The following is a 25,898-nucleotide window of genomic DNA, read 5'->3' as shown; positions in this document are numbered from 1 at the left end:
TTTGGATAAATTCGTATTGATTTAGTTCACTAACAGCCAAATTCGAAAGGAAATTCCGATACCTAAAATTTTATAATTAGTTATTACTAGTTAGTTAGTTAATTATTTGGAATTTTCGGATTTTCTTTCTTATTTTTGAATTTTCACATTTCCAATTTTTCGGATTTTCGAGATTCGAATTCTGAATTTTCAAATTAAAAAAAAAAAAAAAAAAAAAACGAATGAAACGAAAACAAATGAATTTTTCGTCAGGGCACACGTCTAGTCGATATGGAGCTGATCCGTATCAATCGACCTGTCTGTAAAATATCCCCCAACTTCCTGAGACCCGGAAACTAAAACACACCTTCAAGTGTATCATAAAGAAAAATACGTTTAAAAAAAAAAATAGTTAAAATATGAAATAAAAAAACAGCTTATATTCACATTCTGGAGCTCTTCCTGCAGTACATATTTCCTGCCACTAGATGTCTCCAGTCTAATGGCCAGCATCATCCATCTCATTTGAGTCCTGGTCATCTTGGACCCACCTCCAGCCTGTGATTGGACAGGGAAATGAGAAGCAGCACAGTGATGAGCTCATCTCTCTGTCTCTATGATCTTTCCTCCTATCAGCATGCTCCTTGTCAGCGCATTTGCAGGCAGCACGTCAAGTTGTCCAGTCTGATGGACAGCATCATTCAACCTACTTCTTCTGAGCCCAGTTCATCCCAAACCCACCCCCCCCCCCCCCCCAGCCTGTGATTGGACAGTGACATGAGAAGCAGCACAGCAATGAGTTCATCTCCCTGTCTCTCTGAGTTCTCCTCCTATCAGCATGCTCCTTGTCAGCCCATTTGCAGGCAGCACGCCTAGTTGGGCAGTCTGATAGGCAGGATCATTCAACCTACTTCTTCTGAGCCCAGGTCATCCTGGATCCACCCCCAGCCTGTGATTGGACAGTGAAATGAGAAGAAGCACAGCAATGAGTTCATCTCTCTGTCTCTCTGATCTCTCCTCTTATCAGCATGCTCCTTGTCAGCGCATTTGCAGGCAGCACTCCTAGCTGGCCAGTCTGATGGACCAGACCAGCATCATTCAACCTACTTCTTCTGAGCCCAGTTCATCCCAAACCCAACCCCCAGCCTGTGATTGGACAGGGAACGGAGAAGCAGCACAGTGATGAGCTTGTCTCTCTGTCACTCTACTCTCTCCTTCTATCAGCATGCTTTTTCTCAGCACTGATTGGCTCCTTGTGCTGCTTCTTCCTCTCACACTGCAGACTGCAAGAAGCCAATACCAGGCCACCCCGGGGACTTCCACTCAATGTATTTTAAAAAGTCTTTTAACTTTGGAGTTATATATAACTTATTTATATCGGAGTTCAGCTTTAACCCTTTTTTGTAGCAGAAGCTTTTTTTGTCTTTTTGTATATTTGCACGTTTTAAAAAAAAATCATTTTCAGACTTAAAAATAGTTCCAAACCCCAAACATTCTATATTTTCTGAAAGCAGATACCCTGGAGAATAAAATGGTGGTTGTTCTAATTTTTTTTTTGATGCCATATGATATTGGAACTACAGGTTATCAAGTGCACATTTTCAGTGAAAAATATATTTTATATATATATATATCTATATCTATATCTATATCTATAGATATATATCTATATATATCTATAGATATATATCTATATATATCTATAGATATATAGATATCTATAGATATCTATATATCTATATATCTATATCTATATATATATATATATATATATATATATATATATATATATATATATATATTCTATATCTATAGATATAGAGTATATATATATATATATATATATATATATATATATATATATATATATATATATATATATATTATATTTAATATATATAATATATTGGATGCAGTTTTTTCCCCCGCATCCAATTTGCATAGCAGGAGATTGTGAGCGGCTCTCTATGGAGCCGGTTCACACATCTCCGCAGCGGCTCCGGTGCGAATTGCACAGGGGTCCTGTGCAATTTTTGGTCCGTTTCAGGTCCCAATTCAGCCCAAAATTTGGGATCTGAAATGGGACCTGAAACGATGAACGGGGACGTATCGGACTCCTGAGGTTGACCCGGAGCGTGCTGCAGTGTGAACCCAGCCTTAACATTCATGAACGTGCGTTTAAATTCACTGCTAATGCATATAAATGCAACTTAATAAAAGTAAAAAAAAAAATGAAAATTTGAAAAATTTAAAAAATTATTCCAAAAAACACAGCGCAAATCCACTGAAAATGCACATAAATGCAACTTCGTAAAAAATAAATAAATGAAAAATTGAAAAATGTAACAAATGATTCCAAAAAACACAGCGCAAATTCACTGCAAATGCGTATTAATGCAATTTAGAAAAAAAAATGAAAATTTTTAAAAATGATTAAAAAAAAAAAAAAAAAAACACAGCGCAAATTCACTGAAAATGCATATAAATGCAACTTAGCAAAAATTAAATAAATGAAAAATTGAAAAATGTAACAAATGATTCCAAAAAACACAGCGCAAATTCACTGAAAATGCGTATTAATGCAATTTAGAAAAAAAAAATGAAAATTTTTAAAAATGATTAAAAAAAAAAAAAAAACACAGCGCAAATTCACTGAAAATGCATATAAATGCAACTTAGCAAAAAATAAATAAATGAAAAATTGAAAAATGTAAGAAATGATTTTTAAAAATGGTGCAAATTCACTGCAAATGCATATAAATGCAACTTTGTAAAAAAAAAAAAAAAAAAAAAGAAAATGAAAATTTTTTAAATGATTAAAAAAAAAAAAAAAAACACACAGCACAAATTCACTGAAAATACATATAAATGCAACTTAGCAAAAAATAAATAAATGAAAAATTGAAAAATTGAAAAAAAATATTCCAAAAAACAGTGCAAATTCACTGCAAATGCATATAAATGCAACTTAGTAAAAAATAAATAAATGGAAAATTTAAAAATGCAAAAAATGATTCCAAAAAACAGCGCAAATTCACTGCAAATGCGTATAAATGCAACTTGGTAAAAAAAAAAAAATGAAATTTTTTAAAAATGATTCCAAAAAAAAAAACTGCGCAAATTCAGTGAAAATGCATACAAAAGGAACTTAGCAAAAAAATAAATAAATGAAAAATTGAAAAATGTAAGAAATGATTCCAAAAAACAGTGCAAATTCACTGCAAATGCATATAAATGCAACTTGGTTAAATATAAATATATATGAAAATTTGAAAATTTTTTTAAATGATTAAAAAAAAACAGCACAAATTCACTGAAAATGCATATAAATTAATTGCAACTTAGAAAAAAATAAATAAATGAAAAATGTAAAAAAATTCTTCCAAAAAACAGAGCGCAAATTCACTGCAAATGCAGCTTGGTGGGAAAAAAAATGAAAATTTGAAAATTTTTAACAATTATTCAAAAAAAAAAAAAAAATGCATTGAAAAATGTAAGAAATGATTCCAAAAAATGGTGCAAACTCAATGCAAATGCATATAAATGCAACGTGGTTAAGAAAAAAAATATGAAAGTTTGAACATTTTTAAAATCATTTTAAAAAAACAGCACAAATTCACTGAAAATGCATAAAAAATTAAATGCAACTTAGTAAAAATTAAATGAAAATGTAAAAAAATCTAAAAAATGATTAAAAAAAAAATACGTTCAAATTCACTGCAAATGCATATAGATGCATCTTATGCATCCAGGATTTCTCCAGAGCCTCTCCCATCCTCTGGAACTCGCTTCCTCGACCGGTCTGGCTATCCCCTACTCCTGCTACCTTCAGGCGATCCCTGAAAACTCATCTCTTCAGGGAAGCCTGTCACGTCTCCAACTAATCTCCTACCACTTCCATCAACTCATCCCCCACAGTTACAACCTTTTGTACCACCTGCCCCACCCTATTAGATTGTAAGCTCTTCTGAGCAGGGCCCTCTTAATCCTCCTGTATTTTATTGTATTATAACTTATTGTCTCCCTTTTATATTGTAAAGTGCTGCGTAAACTGTTGGCACTATATAAATCCTGAATAATAATAATCTTAGTAAAAAAGAAAAAAAAATTGAAAAATTGAAAAAACTATTCCAAAAAACAGTGTTAATTCACTGAAAATTTCCCACACAGGAATGAGCAGTCAGTGCGGGGATTGTGGTGAAAACGAGCCCTAAAGGCCCATTCGCACAATTCGAAAATCGGTCGAAAAAAAAATGCTTTTGGATTGAACGTACGATAAGCAGATCGTTAGTGCAGAGCTTTCGGGAGCCAATCACGACAGTTCATTCAATATTATCCGATCGGACAGGAGCGAAAAATTTTCTCGTATGATACCAGATCAGATGATTTTCATTTAATCAGTACAATTGTCGTTCGAAAATACAATAAATACATCACAACACATGACATCACTTCTGATTTTTTATTCTGTCGTACGAGAATTTTCGTAACTTTAGTAAACTCTTCATGTTCGATATGAGACTAGCATGCAAAAAAAAAAAACATGGACGATCTGTTGTCCGATTTTCGGATGGTGTGTACGGGGCTTTAGGAAATCACAGGTAGATTTGATACACCCGGAATGCATTTTGTTCATTTAAACTGAACATTAATTAAAAAATAAAATGAACCCGCGGCTGTGTGCGAACTAATTCCGAAACTTCAGCTGCAGATCACAAAAACAAATTTAGAAATTGGACGAAAGGTTTAGCTCTGGGAGATAAAAAGTGCATTTTATATACAACTATATAGATCAGACCAACATGAGGGACCAATGAGGAGGAATGAGGGACAGAGGGACATTGTTCTGAATCAGGGACAGTTGGGAGCTATGATGTAGTGAAGCCAGGATAATGATGACAGGTTCACTTTAGCCCAACCTAACCTCCGGCACTCAGCAAATGTTGGCAATTACCCAGCTTCACCAATAGGGGGAGGTGTGTTCACATAGTAATCAGGCAGATTCCTGCCAATGGCATTTTCCACATATCAGCACTTTGAAGTCCAGATCTCTGCTCCTTTGATATGTATTGTATGGAAATAACTTTGTATATAATACAGATACACGGTGTTATTATATATCTGTTGGGTGATAAGAGACAAGCGATCCTTCTACAAAATGAGACATTTAAGTCCGGGGAGGGAATTATAGATCGTTCACACAGACGCTTCTTGGTACAATAAAGTAGATTGCGGACTTCATTATTGCTTATCATTATTTTCTTCCTTTCATTTCATTGGTTGATGAAATATGCAAAGTGAGTTTACAACTGACTGCTCCTGTATGACCGTCTACAAGCAATGGCGTAGAGTGGGTTGTCAGCGCCCGAGGCAAGTCATTTGCACCCCCTAGCCCATGGACTTTTACATACCCCCCCACCCTGATCACACCCCCCAGAACCCCTCCACTCTGATCACACCCCCAGATCCCCCCAATTCCTCCACTCTGATGATTACACCCCCAGATCCCTCCACCCTGATCACACTCCCAGATCCCCCCCCCATTCTTCCACTCTGATGATTACACCCCCAGATCCCTCCCCCCCATCTCACAGCTCCAGATCTCTCCACTCTGATCCCACCCCCGGATCCCCCACCAGATACCTCCACTCTGATCACACCCCCAGATCCCCCACCAGATCCCTCCACTCTGATCACACCCCCAGATTCCCACCAGATACCTCCACTCTGATGATTACACCCCCAGATCCCCCATCTCACAGCTCCAGATCTCTCCACCCTGATCACACCTCCATGTACCCCACCAGATCCCCCCATTCCCCCACTCTGACCCCCCCCCAGATCCCTCCACTCTGATTACACTCCCAGATCCCTCCCCCATCTCACAGCTCCAGATCCCTCCACCCTGATCACACTGCCAGATCCATCCACTCTGGTCACAGCCCCAGATACCCCACCAGATCCCTCCATTCTAAACATGCCCCCAAATCCCCCACCAGATCCCTCCACTCTGATCACAATCCCAGATCCCTCCACCAGATCCCTCCACTCTGATCACAATCCCAGATCCCTCCACCAGATCCCCCCCCCATTCTTCCACTCTGATGATTACACCCCCAGATCCCTCCCCCCCATCTCACAGCTCCAGATCTCTCCACTCTGATCCCACCCCCGGATCTCCCACCAGATACCTCCACTCTGATCACACCCCCAGATCCCCCACCAGATCCCTCCACTCTGATCACACCCCCAGATTCCCACCAGATACCTCCACTCTGATGATTACACCCCCAGATCCCCCATCTCACAGCTCCAGATCTCTCCACCCTGATCACACCTCCATGTACCCCACCAGATCCCCCCATTCCCCCACTCTGACCCCCCCCCCCAGATCCCTCCACTCTGATTACACTCCCAGATCCCTCCCCCATCTCACAGCTCCAGATCCCTCCACCCTGATCACACTGCCAGATCCATCCACTCTGGTCACAGCCCCAGATACCCCACCAGATCCCTCCATTCTAAACATGCCCCCAAATCCCCCACCAGATCCCTCCACTCTGATCACAATCCCAGATCCCTCCACCAGATCCCTCCACTCTGATCACAATCCCAGATCCCTCCACCAGATCCCCCCATTTATCCACTCTGATCACACCTCCATTTCCCTTCACTTTGATCACACCCCCAGATCCCCCACCAGATCCTTCCACTCTGATCACACCCCTAGATCCCCCCCCCCATTCCTCCACTCTGATCACACTCCCAGATCCCTCCACCCTGATTACATCCCCAGATCCCCCTCATACCTCCACTCTGTTCATACTCCCAGATCCATCCACCCTGATCACACCCCCCATATACCCTACCAGATCCCTCCACTCTGTTTACAATCCCAGATCTCCCCACTCTTATCACACCCTCAGATCCCCCCACCCCATTCCTCGACTCTGATCACACTCCTAGATTCCTCCACTCCACTTATACCCCAAAAGATCCCTCCACTCTGATTACACCTCCAGATACCCCACCATATCCTTCCACTCTGATCACACCCCTAGATCCCCCTCATACCTCCACTTTGATCACTCTCTTAGATTCCTTCCACTCTGATCACACCCCCAGATCCCTCCACTCTGATCATTCCCCCAGATCCCTCCACTCTGATCACACCCCCAGATCCCTCACCAGATCCCTCCACTCTGATCACACCCCCAGATCCCTCACCAGATCCCTCCACTCTGATCACACCCCCAGATCCTTCACCAGATCCCTCCACTCTGATCACACCCCCAGATCCCTCACCAGATCCCTCCACTCTGATCACACCCCCAGATCCCTCACCAGATCCCTTCACTCTGATTACACCTCCAGGTACCCCACCAGATCCCTTCACTCTGATTACACCTCCAGGTACCCCACCAGATCCCTCCACTCTGATCACACCCCTAGATCCCCCTCATACCTCCACTTTGATCACTCTCCTAGACTCCCTCCACTTTGACACCCCCAGATACCTCACCAGATCCCTCCACTCTGATCATTCCCCCAGATCCCTCACCAGATCCCTCCACTCTGATCACACCCCCAGATCCCTCACCAGATCCCTCCACTCTGATCACACCCCCAGATCCCTCACCAGATCCCTCCACTCTGATCACACCCCCAGATCCCTCACCAGATCCCTCCACTCTGATCACACCCCCAGATCCCTCACCAGATCCCTTCACTCTGATTACACCTCCAGGTACCCCAACAGATCCCTTCACTCTGATTACACCTCCAGGTACCCCACCAGATCCCTCCACTCTGATCACACCCCTAGATCCCCCTCATACCTCCACTTTGATCACTCTCCTAGATTCCCTCCACTCTGATCACACCCCCAGATTCCCACCAGATACCTCCACTCTGATGATTACACCCCCAGATCCCCCATCTCACAGCTCCAGATCTCTCCACCCTGATCACACCTCCATGTACCCCACCAGATCCCCCCATTCCCCCACTCTGACCCCCCCCCAGATCCCTCCACTCTGATTACACTCCCAGATCCCTCCCCCATCTCACAGCTCCAGATCCCTCCACCCTGATCACACTGCCAGATCCATCCACTCTGGTCACAGCCCCAGATACCCCACCAGATCCCTCCATTCTAAACATGCCCCCAAATCCCCCACCAGATCCCTCCACTCTGATCACAATCCCAGATCCCTCCACCAGATCCCTCCACTCTGATCACAATCCCAGATCCCTCCACCAGATCCCCCCCCCATTCTTCCACTCTGATGATTACACCCCCAGATCCCTCCCCCCCATCTCACAGCTCCAGATCTCTCCACTCTGATCCCACCCCCGGATCCCCCACCAGATACCTCCACTCTGATCACACCCCCAGATCCCCCACCAGATCCCTCCACTCTGATCACACCCCCAGATTCCCACCAGATACCTCCACTCTGATGATTACACCCCCAGATCCCCCATCTCACAGCTCCAGATCTCTCCACCCTGATCACACCTCCATGTACCCCACCAGATCCCCCCATTCCCCCACTCTGACCCCCCCCCCCAGATCCCTCCACTCTGATTACACTCCCAGATCCCTCCCCCATCTCACAGCTCCAGATCCCTCCACCCTGATCACACTGCCAGATCCATCCACTCTGGTCACAGCCCCAGATACCCCACCAGATCCCTCCATTCTAAACATGCCCCCAAATCCCCCACCAGATCCCTCCACTCTGATCACAATCCCAGATCCCTCCACCAGATCCCTCCACTCTGATCACAATCCCAGATCCCTCCACCAGATCCCCCCATTTATCCACTCTGATCACACCTCCATTTCCCTTCACTTTGATCACACCCCCAGATCCCCCACCAGATCCTTCCACTCTGATCACACCCCTAGATCCCCCCCCCCATTCCTCCACTCTGATCACACTCCCAGATCCCTCCACCCTGATTACATCCCCAGATCCCCCTCATACCTCCACTCTGTTCATACTCCCAGATCCATCCACCCTGATCACACCCCCCATATACCCTACCAGATCCCTCCACTCTGTTTACAATCCCAGATCTCCCCACTCTTATCACACCCTCAGATCCCCCCACCCCATTCCTCGACTCTGATCACACTCCTAGATTCCTCCACTCCACTTATACCCCAAAAGATCCCTCCACTCTGATTACACCTCCAGATACCCCACCATATCCTTCCACTCTGATCACACCCCTAGATCCCCCTCATACCTCCACTTTGATCACTCTCTTAGATTCCTTCCACTCTGATCACACCCCCAGATCCCTCCACTCTGATCATTCCCCCAGATCCCTCCACTCTGATCACACCCCCAGATCCCTCACCAGATCCCTCCACTCTGATCACACCCCCAGATCCCTCACCAGATCCCTCCACTCTGATCACACCCCCAGATCCTTCACCAGATCCCTCCACTCTGATCACACCCCCAGATCCCTCACCAGATCCCTCCACTCTGATCACACCCCCAGATCCCTCACCAGATCCCTTCACTCTGATTACACCTCCAGGTACCCCACCAGATCCCTTCACTCTGATTACACCTCCAGGTACCCCACCAGATCCCTCCACTCTGATCACACCCCTAGATCCCCCTCATACCTCCACTTTGATCACTCTCCTAGACTCCCTCCACTTTGACACCCCCAGATACCTCACCAGATCCCTCCACTCTGATCATTCCCCCAGATCCCTCACCAGATCCCTCCACTCTGATCACACCCCCAGATCCCTCACCAGATCCCTCCACTCTGATCACACCCCCAGATCCCTCACCAGATCCCTCCACTCTGATCACACCCCCAGATCCCTCACCAGATCCCTCCACTCTGATCACACCCCCAGATCCCTCACCAGATCCCTTCACTCTGATTACACCTCCAGGTACCCCAACAGATCCCTTCACTCTGATTACACCTCCAGGTACCCCACCAGATCCCTCCACTCTGATCACACCCCTAGATCCCCCTCATACCTCCACTTTGATCACTCTCCTAGATTCCCTCCACTCTGATCACACCCCCAGATCCCTCACCAGATCCCTCCACTCTGATCACACCCCCAGATCCCTCACCAGATCCCTCCACTCTGATTACACCTCCAGGTACGCCACCAGATCCCTTCACTTTGATTACACCTCCAGGTACCCCACCAGATCCCTTCACTTTGATCATGCCCCCAGATCCCCCCAGTCTGATCACAACCACAGATACCCCATCAGATCCGTCCACTCTGATCACACCCACCAGATCCCCCCACTCTGATCACCCCTCCCCCATCACACACACAATTCCCCCACATCTCACCAGTCCTGCAGCACCAGGGACAGGAGGGTTAGCTTGCGCCAATCTAAATGTTGCGCCTGGGGCGACCACACTGGCTGCACTAGTGTGAACCCAGCCTTAGTACAATTTATCCAATCGGTGTGCTACACATACTGCTCCCATCTATAATTCCCGACTGTCCACCTGGGAGGTTTGGGCACAGCAGGTGTACAGACCTGGGAACTCAGCACAGGGATGGTGGGAACTCCTCACAATGGGCACAGCAGGTGTACAGACCCGGGAACTCAGCACAGGGATGGTGGGAGCCCCTCATATTGGGTAAAGACCCGGGAGCTCAGCACAGGGATGGTGGGAACCCCCTCATAATGGGCACAGCACGTGTACAGACCCGGAAGCTCAGCACAGGGATTGTGGGAACCCCCTCATAATGGGCACAGCACGTGTACAGACCCGGAAGCTCAGCACAGGGATTGTGGGAACCCCCTCATAATGGGCACAGCAGGGGTACAGACTCAGGAACTCAGCACAGGGATGGTGGGAACCCCTCATAATGGGCACAGAACCTGTACAGACCCAGAATATATAGAGTATATCTATATCTGTCTATTCATGTATATATAGTATATATAGTGTGTGTATGTGTGTATATATATATTGATTTTTTCGAAGGCGTATACCATTCCCTATAATATAAATGGCGTTTATTGGGTATACGGCATTCTCCGGTACGGTATGGTCCACAACCAGATTAGCAGTATTAGCTCGGCGGTGAAGTGTCCCTGGATATTATTTTATAAGGTTGGCCGCCATTCTTTTGTTATAGATCTTTCCGCCGCCATCTCGGTACACAGTGGCCCCTGTGTGTACGTGTGCGTGCGGCGCCCAGCGGAGAGGGCCAGGTGGCGGGGTCCTCCACAATGTCCCAATACATTCCTCCTTCCACAACTCATCTCCATCCCCGTTCGCATTAGGCCGGCAATAAAGAGCAGGGCTGTGAGCCGCGCCGGGGGAACAAGGCCCCTTTCTTTCCCGCCTCTGTGCCCGCGGGCCTGTGTTCTGGATGAGACGCTCGCCTCCTGTGAATGGACCCTTGTTCCCCGGATGAAGAAAGAGAAGAGAAGAGGAGGAGTGAAATGTTCAGCTTGACCCCGCGCTCCTATTTTGAATGCTGCAGGACTGTGAGAGCTGAAAGAAGGACTGTCTGTGTTCCCTGGAAACAACCAGCCTGCTTCTCCGCTGTGCATTCCCTCAGAATGACCAACCTGCTAGTTCCCAGGCTGTAATGCTAATCCACTGACTTCAACACTAAGCTGATGACCCAGAACAAGTATGCAAATTAGGACCCTTGACTTTTCTCTGACTTTCATCATAGGGCTAGCATGATAGCCAGGCAACTAGCATTTTTGGAAACAAGCTCAGCAGGGCTAGTCTCTGCATTTCTTTCTTTTTTGTTTTAACTCAACTCCAGCCAGTTGGAAGGTGCAGGGAAGGGTTAGAGCCTCTGTCAGTTTTTTGCCAGCTGTGTCTCTATTGGAGAGATTTTTCTTCACTTCCTGTAAAAAGAATGAAGAAAAATCTCTCTGGCACTAGGTTACACCTTTTGTGTTTTTTTAGTACGTTTTGTAGTTTGCAGAAACGCCCTACCGTCCATTTAACATGCTTTCCTATGGTACATGTTCACATCTAAGCGTTTTTCAGTCAGTGCGCTTTTTTGGAAAGGATCGGGGACTTTTTTCCCCGCAGCAGATTGAGTTTTGCGTGTAATAAACTTCAATGGACCGGCACAAAAAAAAAGCAAGTGTTGCGTTTTTTACAAGCGTTTTGCGTCTTTTTTTTTCTCTCCACAGCATCGTGATTGATAATAAATATACATGGCGGGACGTTGTGTTTTATTTTTGTTTTCTTAATAAAGGATTTGTCAAAAACAGCCTACTGTCATTTTTTACACTACACCTTTTTTCTTTTTTTTGGGTGAATGAGTAGGGGTACTATGTAGCCCCCTACTCATTCACATTGGGTGGAGGGGCAGGATCTGGGGTTTGCAGATTCTGAATAACCCCTTCACCCGCAGACCCCTCACATTCACCGGCCAGGGTTGTGGGGAAGAGGCCCTTGCCCCCACAACATGGGAACAAGGTTCTTTGGGGAGGGGAGGGGAGGGGGTGGGGGCATGTAGCCGGGTATGGTTCAGAAGGGAGGGCGCTCGATTGTCCCTTCCCTGTCTTGACCTGCCGGGCTGCATGCTCGGATAAGGGTCTGGTATGGATTTTGGAGGGGACCCCACTCCTGAAGGACCTGGTATGGATGGGAAGGGGACCCCATGCCTTTTTTTTTTTTTTTTTTTTTTTACCGATTTTTTTTTTTTTTTAATTGCCATTGTTGTTTTTACATTCAGCTGTCAGCCAGTTTTAGTAAATCAACTCCCATGTTTTTTATAGAAATAGGACTGCATCTGTTTGTGTCTTGCTTTCCGGGTGCCAGCTGCTCCCAGGGCAGAGACAAGGGGTGGGCAGGAGGGACAGGCGCCCCAAGTCCAGTGGTGGTGGGGGTGCTGAACCACTGCTGTCACACCATGCTCCAACATGCCCGCTCCCTTCCCCATACGTTCACAGCTGACACAAGAAACACACCACGCATGCGACACTACCTTCTATCTACTAGAAAGAAAATGATCGGCCCTGTATGTGCAGTGCAAATTCCATACCAACCATGGGCAGCCAGAGCAAGGAGGCACAGAATGGGTGCAAGGTGGTACACTCATTCTACGTCATGCATCCTTGCCCTGGGCGCTGTCCTAGTACTGGCTGCACTCCCATTTTCTGTCCTGGTGTCACAGGGACAGGAAGTGATGGGATATCTCCCCAATGGGAGTCACAGATAGAAATATAAGCCTGACCAAAATTATAGCTCTTATCAACGTTATGAAAAACTTAAAGCGTTACTGAACCCAGGACTCTACATTCACTATATCTGCTCTCCCACAGAACATGGAAATGCAATTATTTTAGTAAATATAAACGGCTGAATACATTTTTCTCATCAGCAGTATATAGCAGTCTTGTGACTTCTAACAGTTTTCATTCTCCCCTGATTGTCCTATGAGGCTGCAGGACCCCTGACCCTCTGTCTGGACAGTGCTGATTGGCCCTGTGCTGATCACAATTGAAAAAAAAAAATCCCAAACAATACACACCAAACTGAGCATGTGCAGAGCGCCGCCGAGGCTCTGTTCTATCAGCAGATGGATTGGGGACAGTAAAAGAAGGGGAGGATCAGAGCAGACAGGATCAAACAGCCATTTTACACACTGCAGAGGATTAACCCCTTAGGCTCCACAGTGAGTATAACAAGCGTGCTTTACTGCATATACAGACTGATTTTACTGTTGTGGCTTTAGTATCACTTTAACTGGAACACACCTCTCTGAATAAGCTGTGAAGATAAATAAAGAGATACGGGGGGTTTATTTACTAAAAGAAGATTAGCTGTGGGTGCTACAAGTGCACTTGGAAGTGCAGTCGCTGTAGATCCGAGGGGGACATGCAAGGGAAAAAAAAACAGCACTTTTGCTTGTACATGATTGGATGAGACAATCAGCAGAGCTTCCCCTCATTTCAGATCTTCCCCTCAGATCTACAGCGACTGCACTTCCAAGTGCACTTGTAGTGCAAAGTGGATTTGCCTTAAGTAAATTAACCCCCATATATACATAATATAAAAATAAACAATAAATAAAACATTTTGTGGGCTTTTGTAAATATTCAAAATAAAACAAAACTGAACAAAGAAAAAAAAATAAAAATCTTATTTCTCTTTTGTGTATTACATTCCTTATTCCTATAAATCCAACTGTTTGTAAGGCAAAGAATTTGCTTGTTGAGGGTGTAGATTTTTTGCCCCCTAGGGGTCGGCGATCAAACTGCACCCTAAATCTGGCCATAGACGTTGGTTGGAATCTCAGCTGGTTCAGCAGGGACTGGCCAAGATTTAAACCATATATGGGCAGGCTGAACGTACCCAAGTCCCGCTAGGAGAACACAATGGCTCTGCGGTAGAGATTTCCCCTATCAACACAGTCAGTGGATCGAAATCGATCAGTCAAATCGAGCGACTTTCCTATCCCCTTTCCTCCATGGTTGCAGGAAAGAAAATTGCTCCGTCTATGGCCGGCTTAACTCCTTGCTTCGCACTGGCGTTAACCCCTTCGTTAACCCCGGCGTTAACCCGGATGCAACGCAAATACGCGGCCTTCGGCTTGAAGGGGTTGTACCGGGGTGATGCCTGCAGCTGCAGGCATCACCCCGATACCGTTTTTTTTTTTTGGAGCCAGCGGTTGGCTGTCTTGTGATGACAACCGCTGAGAGGCTAAGTTATACCAAGCAGCAGGAGGAGACGCCCCTCTCCCGCCACCTTCTGCAGCTCTCCCGGGCTCTTCTATCCCATCAGGAGATCTGAGTGACCAGCCAGCGCATCCGCCGGCTGGCCAGCATGTCCGCTTACGGGCGGCGAAAGGGGACGTCCCCCCCTCCCTTTGCCCTTAAGTGCTTCTACCGACTCACCGCTGCGATCGGTGAGTCAGAGAAACGGATCCGCCGGCCCCGGATGTTTACCATAGAGATTTCCGTCGGACCAGATGGTCGCCGGAGTCTCTATGATCGTTTGGAGGCCGGGCACAATGTTATGGCGTCACGCCCGGCCTCTGCATTCAAACAAACGGCGCCGCCTCGGCTGGGAAGCCAAGATCGTTTTTTTATTTCAGCTGTCCCAGCCTAGAGGTGAGATGTGGGGGTCTTATTGACCCCATATCTCACTGTAAAGAGGACCGATCATGCGTTTTGCAGCATCTGCCCCTCGTTTTTTCACATGGCAAAATGTGTGTTTGCATCTGTGTTTGGTGTGCTGTTAACAATTAATGGCACTGAAAGTGCAACTAGTAATTTTAGGTGTATATACATGGCCATACACTATACAATCTGATTGTATATTGTGTATTTAGTGAGAAGGGTGATCACTGATTGATTGCATTTAATTTAAAAAATATGCACCTGGGAATGGGAGGGTGGATGATGCAGGGTGTGTGCTAATGAGGTCAGCTGGTCAACTCCTTCCTGTGTCATGACCTAAAGTCTGATCAGGAAGAAGACATTACTAATGGAAACATCTGGAAACGTGGATTAGGACAAGAGAAGTAAGTGACTGTAGATTTAATGGAAAGCTTCGATATTTTTTCTAAAAAAGTACATAAATGCTATATTGGTGCATAGGGGAGCTTGAAGTTTAGATGTTGGTGACTGGGGACATGCTATAGGAGATGTTGTAGACTGGGGACATGTTATAGGAGATGTTGGTGACTGGGGACATGTTATAGGACTGGGAACATGTTATAGGAGATGTTGTAGACTGGGGACATATTATAGGAGATGTTGTAGACTGGGGACGTATTATAGGAGATGTTGTAGACTGGGGACATGTTATAGGAGATGTTGTAGACTGGGGACATGTTATAGGAGATTTTGCAGACTGGGGACATGTTATAGGAGATGTTATAGACTGGGGACATGCTATAGGAGATGTTGTAGACTGGGGACATGTTATAGGCGATGTTGTAGACTGGGGACATGCTATAGGAGATGTTGTAGACTGGGGACATGTTATAGGCGATGTTGTAGACTGGGGACATGCTATAGGAGATGTTGTAGACTGGGGACATATTATAGGAGATGTTGTAGACTGGGGACATGTTATAGGAGATGTTGTAGACTGGGGACATGTTATAGGAGATGTTGTAGACTGGGGACATGTTATAGGAGATGTTGTAGACTGGGGACATGTTATAGGCGATGTTGTAGACTGGGGACATGCTATAGGAGATGTTGTAGACTGGGGACATGTTATAGGCGATGTTGTAGACTGGGGACATGCTATAGGAGATGTTGTAGACTGGGGACATGTTATAGGAGATGTTGGTGACTGGGGACATGTTATAGGACTGGGAACATGTTATAGGAGATGTTGTAGACTGGGGACATATTATAGGAGATGTTGTAGACTGGGGACGTATTATAGGAGATGTTGTAGACTGGGGACATGTTATAGGAGATGTTGTAGACTGGGGACATGTTATAGGAGATTTTGCAGACTGGGGACATGTTATAGGAGATGTTATAGACTGGGGACATGCTATAGGAGATGTTGTAGACTGGGGACATGTTATAGGCGATGTTGTAGACTGGGGACATGCTATAGGAGATGTTGTAGACTGGGGACATGTTATAGGCGATGTTGTAGACTGGGGACATGCTATAGGAGATGTTGTAGACTGGGGACATATTATAGGAGATGTTGTAGACTGGGGACATGTTATAGGAGATGTTGTAGACTGGGGACATGTTATAGGAGATGTTGTAGACTGGGGACATGTTATAGGAGATGTTGTAGACTGGGGACATGTTATAGGCGATGTTGTAGACTGGGGACATGCTATAGGAGATGTTGTAGACTGGGGACATGTTATAGGCGATGTTGTAGACTGGGGACATGTTATAGGAGATGTTGTAGACTGGGGACATGCTATAGGAGATGTTGGTGACTAGGCACATATTATAGGAGATGATGGAGCCTGGGGACATGCTATAGGAGTGTTGATGACTGGGGACATGCTATAGGGGATTTTGGAAACTGGGAACATGCTATAGGTGATGTTGAAGACTGGGGATGTGATATAGGAGATGTTGGAGACTGGGGACATGTTATAGGAGTATTGGAGACTGGGGACATGCTATATGAGTTGTTGGAGACTGGGGACATACTATATCAGTTGTTGGAGACTGGGGACATGCTGTAGGAGATATTGCTGATTGTGGACATGTTATAGGAGATTTTAGAGATTGGGGACATGCTATAGGAGATGTTGGAGACTGGGGAATGTTGTAAGATGTGCTGGAGACTGAAAACATGATATAGGGGATGTTGGAGACTGGGGACATGATATAGGAGATGTTGGAGACTGGGGACATGCTATAGGTGTTGTTGGAGACTGGGGACATGATATATTGGATGTTGGAGACTGGGGAAACGTTATAGGAGATGTTGGATACTGGGGACATATTATAGGAGATGCTGGAGATTGGGACATGCTATAGGTGTTGTTGGAGACTGGGGACATGATATATTGGATGTTGGAGACTGGGGAAACGTTATAGGAGATGTTGGATACTGGGGACATATTATAGGAGATGCTGGAGATTGGGACATGCTATGGGTGTTGTTGGAGACTGGGGGCATGATATAGGAGTTGTTGGAGACTGAGAACATGCTATGGGTGTTGCTGGAGACTGGGGACATGCTAATGGTGATGTTGGAGACTGGGAACGTGATTTAGGAGATGTTGGAGACTGGGGACATGTTATAAAAGATGTTGGAGACTGGGGACATGCTATATGAGTTGTTGGAGACTTGGGACATGCTATATGAGTTGTTGGAAACCGAGGACATGCTATAGGAGATATTGGAGACTGGGGACATGATATAGGAGATGTTGGAGACTGGGGACATGCTACAGGAGTTGTTGGAGACTGGGAACATGATATAGGGGAAGTTGGAGACTGGGGAAACGTTATAGGAGATGTTGGAGACTGGGGACATGCTATAGGAGATGTTGGAGATTGGGGACATGTTATGGTTGTTGTTGGAGACTGGGGACATGTTATAGGAGATGTTGGAGACTGGGGACATACTATGGGAGTTGTTGGCGGAGATCAATGAAATGCAAGGAAGGAAGGAAGGGAGCAGTGCCAGGGAATTGACACTTCCCGGAGATGTCGAATTTCCAGGCAAAGTTAAAGGCAATAAAATGTATTTATGGAAAGAAAAAACACGGCAGGTAAGCATTTAAAACAGGGTCTCTTTAAATGATATCAATTTAGGCAAAAGTTTAAAAAAATATATGATTATCAAACCCTCCAACACTGAGGTGTCGTAATAAAATAATTTCCAAATAAACAGCTAAGCGGCTTATAATAGGGAGGAAATTCCTGGATGTTTGTGCAGAGAATGAAGACAAACGTCTGGAGTGTTGTCACAGAAAACATCATCACATCCAATAATGATTCATAATAAACAACAAAGTACACAAAGTCAGCGAGTTCTGGGCGGAGAGGAGACAGTTTTGTTATTATTGAAAAATAAACCAGTATAAGCACTTGAATTTGTCTTGATATTGGCAGCCTGGAAAGACTCACATTGGGAGCAAACAGGCAGCTCCAGCAGCCAATCAGACTGAGCATCCTAATTAAAGGAGGCAGAAGAGTGATGACTTAGAGTGCTGCTGCTCCTTAGTCATTCAATAAGCAGGCTAGGGGCGTGTTGTGAAAGGTTCCCACCATCCCTGTGCTGAGTTCCCGAGTCTGTACACCTGCTGTGCCCATTATGAGGGGTTAATTTTGTTTATTGAAAAATCTTACAAACAACAACTTATATACAATAAAACCATAATAAATAAATAAAACAGATTTACAAAATAATTGAATATGATAATACAAAACAAGAACATAATAAATGGTACAAACCAAATTGCGCACAACACAATCCCTATGGGAGAGCCAGACTAAGGAACATCACCGTCACCATGCATGGAGCCTTTTATCAAAAATATACTTGATCTTGAAAATCTAGGGGAGTGAATCAAGAATACAAAGAAAAGCCGCACACCCCGAGATCAACAGGCAGCAGCTACAGAGTCCTGATATTCCTCCACACCCTTATCCAGGCCTCCTGCTGCCACCTGCCTTTCTCAAGACCCCGAATCTTCCCAACCTCACCCAGAATGTCCTGCATCACCACTTCCACAGGGAGGATTTTACTCCGTAAGGATACCTGACACCGTGCACTCCACGTGAAATAACGGACTACTAGACTAACTAAAAAAAGTGTTTCCAAATCATAATCCCGACGAGTCAGGAATGCCCCATACACCCACTCTGCATAACTCATATGGGGGAAGAAGGGTATACTCAAAGCCCTCCCAACCCTCTTGTACACCTCTATATTAAAAGGGCATTGAAGTAGAAAGTGATCCATGGACTCCTCCACACTCCACTCTCGGGCAGCCCCGATCCCCGAAACTTCAAGTTGCCCTTCACATATAGTTTTCCATGAAAGGCAAGCCAAGCCTGATCCCTAAACTTCATTGGGATTCTCTCCAAATTAATCAATCGCAAACCCACCCCCAAAACCAGGCTTGGGCAATCCCTCAAGGCCAGTGGCTCGCAAAAAGCAGATCTCATGATCCGCTTCTCAAGAAGTTTCCTTGGAAGAGATCTGACTTCTCCTGCTGTTACTTGCCACTGACGAAGCATTTTCAAACATGGGGCAACATAAGCCGGGAGCTGTTCATGCTTGACCCTCAGGCTTTTCACTGGCCCACCATTCTCCCAGTCTCACAGAAAGGGCCTAAACCAGGACTGGAAAATACCAACCCACCCAGGCGGTCTCTCTGCCAACATGTTACCAAGATTATATGAAGGGTTCCCACCATCCCTGTGCTGAGTTCCCGGGTCTGTGCACCTGCTATGCCCATTATGAGGCGTTTGCACCATCCCTGTGCTGAATTCTTAGGTCTGTACACCCGCTGTGCCCATTATGAGGGGTTCCCAAGATCCCTGTGCTGAGTTCCCAGCTCTGTACACCTGTTGTGCCCATTATGAGAGGTTTCTACCATCCCTGTGCTGAGTTCCTGGGTCTGTATACCCGCTGTGCCCATTATGAGGGGTTCCCACCATCCCTGTGCCGAGTTCCTGGGTCTGTACACCTGCTGTGCCCTTTATGAGGGGTTCCCACCGCTTGAGAATATAGGAATCTAGTAGCTCCCCTTATAACCAAAACATCACTTTTGAATGGACTGGCCCTTTAAGAAGTCTTGTGGGGGGAAGGCGTTTCCAGCTGCTCCATCAGGCGGTGTTCCCTCTTTCCTCCGGGTTCCCGTGCTCCTCGTTCAGAGAAGAGATCGGGATTCACATTATGTGTAATCCCGTAAGAAGTGGCAGAATGAGGCTTGAAAAGCATAAATTAAAGCCCATCGTATTTTATGCTGCAAATAAATGCAGTTTTATGTTTTTACGCCATGACAGCCGGTGACAAAAACGCCAATTCCGCCGCCGTAATTTCATATTGAGAAACATGCCCTCGTCTACACAATATAATCGGCTTCTCGCAGGCCGTCTGCTCTCTCCGGCGGATTCACCTGTCCTTGCTCTGTCATCGCTGTATTGTTTGTCTGTCACACTCCGCCATGAAAAGCGTCACATATCTCTGCGTAGGATGAGCGCCGGAGCTTCGCCGCTTTTACAACAGACAACGCTGATTAGCTGTTTGGTATCATCGGCCTTTGCTTCGGAGGATGCCTTTTGCTCCGTGGAGTTGTACGATGGCACCAGGGCGGTACTGAGATCTGTACAACGGTGACTCTGTCTTCATCCCGAACAATGAAAACCGTTACTTTGCATCTGTAACAATGTATGCAGCCGAGATTGTGATGTGCCTCCTGTTCCAGCAAATCCCTCTCCAGTACAGCGTTTCTCAAATGTTTTTCAGTCGCATCACCCTTTAGAGGTACAAAATCTGGAGCCCCCCATCTAAAACACGTAAAATGTTACTTATCAATGGGAAACCTGAGCCTGGGACGATGCACACAACTGCCTTGAGGAAATTAACTTAATATTAGATGCCCCATCACCCCAGAGCCCCCCTCCCAATCACATGAGAGGTCCCCTTACCACACCAGAGCCACCCCATCACATCAGGGAGTCCCCCCCATCACATCAGATATCCCTCATCACATCAGAGGTCCTCCCATCACATCAGAGGTCCCTCGATCACATCAGATGTCCTCCCATCACATCAGAGGTCCTCCCATCACATCAGAGGTCCTCCCACCACATCAGAGGTCCTCCCATCACATCAGAGGTCCTCCCACCACATCAGAGGTCCACCCATCACATCACAGGTCCTCCCATCACATCAGAGGTCCCTCCATCACATCAGAAGTCCTCCCATCACATCAGAGGTCCCTCCATCACATCAGAGGTCCCTCCATCACATCAGAGGTCCCCCATCACATCAAATTTCCCCCCATCACATCAAAGTTTCCCCCATCACATCAGAGGACCCCCCATCACATCAGAGGTCCTCCATCACATCCGAGGTCCCCCATTACATAAAAAGTCCTCCATCACATCAGAGGTCCCCCTATCACATTAGAGGTCCTCCATTACATCAGAGGTCCCCCTATCACATCAGAGGTCCCCCCATCACATTAGAGGTCCTCCCATTACAACAGAGGTCCTCCCATTACATCAGAGGTCCCCCCATTCACATCAGAGGACCCCCATCACATCGTAGGTCCCCACATTACATCAGAGGTCTCCCCATCACATCAGAGGTCCCCCCATCACATCAGACATCCCCCATCACATTAGAGGTCCTCCCATTACTTTTGGGGTCCCCCCATCACATCAGAGGTCCCCACATTACATCAGAGGTCCCCCATCACATCAGAGGTCCCCCCCATTACATCAGAGGTCCTCCATCACATCAGAGGTCCTCCATCACATCAGAGGTCCCCCCATCACATCAGAGGTCCTCCATCACATCAGAGGTCCCCCCATCACATCAGAAGTCCTCCATCACATCAGAGGTCCTCCCATTACTTTTGAGGTCCCCCATCACATCAGAGGTCCCCACATTACATCAGAGGTCCCCCATCACATCAGAGGTCCCCCCATCACATCAGAGGTCCCCCCCCCCCATTACATCAGAGGTCCTCCATCACATCAGAGATCCCCCATCACATCAGAAATTCCCCATCACATCAGAAATCATAAGGCATATAGCCATCAATTGCAGCCACTGTGCCATCAATTGCAGCCACTGTGCCCATCAATTGTAGCCACTGCGCCCATCAAATGCAGAAACTGTGCCCATCAATTGCAGAAACTGTGCCCATCAAATGTAGCCACTGTGACCATCAAATGCAGCCACTGTGCCATCAATTGTAGCCACTGCGCCCATCAAATGCAGCCACTGTGCCCATCAAATGCAGCCACTGTGCCATCAATTGCAGCCACTGTGCCCATCAAATGCAGCCATTGTACCCATCAATTGCAGAAACTGTGCCTATCAATTGCAGAAACTGTGCCCATCAATTGCAGCCACTGTGCCCATCAAATGCAGCCACTGTGCCCATCAATTGCAGAAACTGTGCCCATCAATTGCAGAAACTGTGCCCATCAAATGCAGCCACTGTGCCCATCAAATGCAGCCACTGTGCCCATCAAATGTAGCCACTGTGCCCATCAATTGCAGCCACTGTGCCCATCAAATGCAGCCACTGTGCCCAACAAATGCAGCCACTGTGCCATCAATTGCGGCCACTGTGCCCATCAAATGCAGCCACTGTGCCCATGAAATGCTGCCACTGTGCCCCATCAAATGCCACCACTAGGCCCATCAAAAGTTGACACTGTGACACCCCCCCCCCCCCCCGCGCGCCCGCTCGCCGTCTGACAGACACTTACACTAACTCAGTGGCGGGTCAGGCAGCGGGTGATGGCGGCAAGCTGTGGGACCTTGCTGCGGGTCAGACATCCACGAGCTGTCCTCCATGTGTCTCCTTCCCTCTTCCTGATAGGCGTCCAATAGCAGCGCCTGTCCTTTCAGCCAACCAGGTGACAGGTAACAGACCCGCGCTTTCTGATTGGCGGAGAGGCGGCTCAGTGTTAGAAAAGCGAATATTCATTCGCTTTTCTAACACACCTGGATGAACTCTCCGAGCGCAATGCTTTGCGCTCCGAGTTCACCTTTTTTGAAGCCTATTAGAGCCTATGGCTCTAATCAGGTGCTTCAAAAATACACCCCCGCCGCTGTAATTCAGGCGCCTGGCATCCGAAAAGGGGCCAAGCACATTAATAGGGGGTGGTGGCCATGGATAGATTCATGCAATGCACTACATGTTCTAATAACCCTCTTTGTGCACTGGTCCAAATCATTTAATGGAGGGGAGATTATGGTGTGGGGTTGTTTTTCAAGGGTTGGGCTTGGCCCCTTAGTTCCAGTGAAAGGAACTCTTAAGGCGTCGGCATACCAAGACATTTTGGACAATTTCATACTCCCAACTTTGTGGAAACAGTTTGGGGACGGCCCCTTCCTGTTCCAACATGACTGCGCACCAGTGCACAAAGCAAGGTCCATAAAGACATGGATGAGACAGTTTGGGGTGGGGGAACTTGACTGGCCTCCACAGAGTCCTGACCTCAACCCGATAGAACACCTTTGGGATGAATTAGAGCGCAGACTGCAAGCCAGGCCTATTCGTCCAACATCAGTGCCTGACCTCACTAATGCACTTCTAGAAGAATGGTCAAACATTCCCATAGACACACTCCTAAACCTTGTGGACAGCCTTCCCAGATAAGTTGAAGCTGTTATAGCTGCAAAAGGTGGGCCAACTCAATATTGAACCCTACGGACTAAGACTGGGATGCCATTAAAGTTCATGTGCGTGTAAAGGCAGGTGTCCCAATACTTTTGACCATATATTGTATCCTCCAGATACCAGACATCATACTGGGAGGATAAAGGCTGCCATTGGTCACCTTTCCTTCCAATGTTAGTCAACTTGCCCTCTTACTAATCCCAGTAGGTCCCTTTCATATGGATGTAGCTGCTGACTCAAGATCTGCGGTGGATCGATTGGCCATCAGCTGGTGGGTGTGGTTAGTGGCCGATCAGGAAGCGATATTCTACCAACCACACACCTGTTTGAAGAGGGGGAATCACACTGCCGTGCTGCCACCTTGTAAGGGGGACTATGATTGGGCAGGTGTTGGTGCCAAGTTATGAGTCCCCAGCCCCCCTTCTTCTCAGAGCGACACCCGTCCACCTGTTGTTGAGAAACCCTCCACCATTCTCCTGGCCTGAGGCTCACGACACCCCCGGCCAGCATCCTTAATATTTAAGAAAAAAGGAATGCCCACACCTTCCCGCACTTTACTGTAAGCCTTCCATGACATATTGCAATGACATATGAGCAGAATATTTGGCACATGCAAAAGTTTAGACATCTGTCCAGGCCTGCAAGGCCCTATGCACCCCACTACAGGAGCCGCAGAGGTAGGGGAGACCGGATGACTAAAGACTTTTCCTCCCATGCTCTGCATCACCTCGCCTAGGAATTCCGACCTGCACAGGAACCTTTTAGACCTGCTCTGCAGAAAACTACTTTTTTAGCAGCTCTGGGGTATCTCACTCCCATGCCCTGGACTTCCAGGGCCCCGCCCACAACTGGCATTTATTTGGGCACTAACGGCCACCATGCCATCACTAGGGGAGGGACTTTTCTCAAAGGGGAGCTAACACCTGCTATAATGGTAACAGAGCCATCTAGTGGCAGGCAAGCTAACTGCACCTGTCGACAACTGTGTTCATTGGATGTGGTTGTGGCGCATTTCCATTTACTTTTATGTTCTTCTTCTTATGGCAGGCAGGACTACAGATACGGTTGTGACAATGTGTATGGGGCTGTCCAATGGATTGTAGATGTCCTAGCAGACATTGCTCGGTTTTGACAGGCAGCTCAACCTCCTGGATTTACCGCACCAACATGTCCAGGTGAAGGGGAGTTTAGGCTGTTTGAATAACTTACCATGATTAACCCCTTCATGCCACCTTCCCGAGGCCCTTTACTTGTTATAAAACAGTTATTATAAGGGGTCCTGCCCAAGATCTTTGTAGCGGTACCCCCGTAGGGACTGCTGAAAGTTGTGGCCCACCTGTCACCCTGCCCAGCTCGACATTCACTTCCCAACCACCTTGGAGACAGTGAACAGGGATTTGAACTTGGATAGGGATGGCCAGTAGAACAAGCAATTGGTTGATTATACTCTCTCCTGTACAACACTTATCTCCAGGCACAGCTAGCACATGGTTAGGCCCAACTCTGACTCAGTCAGGCCCTAGAAATTTACATTTGCAGGCAGGGACCGTGGGCCCGCTTATCCCCTTCAGATCCGCACTATAGCCGAATGACGGCTACAGCGCGGATCTGGTTTGCTGGGAGGCTGTCAACAGACGGCCTCCCCCTTTGCGCGCTCGCCACGCTCCCCTGAAGGGCGCGTGAGTAGCGCGCGCTGTGATCACCCAAGTCAATGAGACTCAGGTGATCACAGATCCGAGTAAGGGGTCGATCCCGGCCCCTTACCACATGATCAGCTGTCAGCCAATGACAGCTGATCACGTTATGTAAACAGAAGATTGGTAATCGTTTTTTTTTTCTTCTCACGCTGACAGCATGAGGAGAAAAAAAAGCCGATCACCGGCTTCTGTTGAAGGGACATCGGTCCCGAAGAGGAAGAGGCGAAGCCGCCTCATATGTGCCCACCAGTACCGCCTGCCAGTGGCACGAATCAGTGCCCACCAATCAGTGCCCACCAGTACATATGTGCCAGCAATCAGTGCCACCTATCAATGCCCACGAGTGCCACCTATCAATACCCACCAGTGGTGCCAATCAGTGCCTCATCAGTGCCACCTAG

Source organism: Aquarana catesbeiana, linkage group LG12, assembly GCF_042186555.1.
Source record: "Aquarana catesbeiana isolate 2022-GZ linkage group LG12, ASM4218655v1, whole genome shotgun sequence".
In the NCBI taxonomy this organism is placed as follows: domain Eukaryota; kingdom Metazoa; phylum Chordata; class Amphibia; order Anura; family Ranidae; genus Aquarana; species Aquarana catesbeiana.
Note: the sequence above shows the minus strand (reverse complement) of the source record.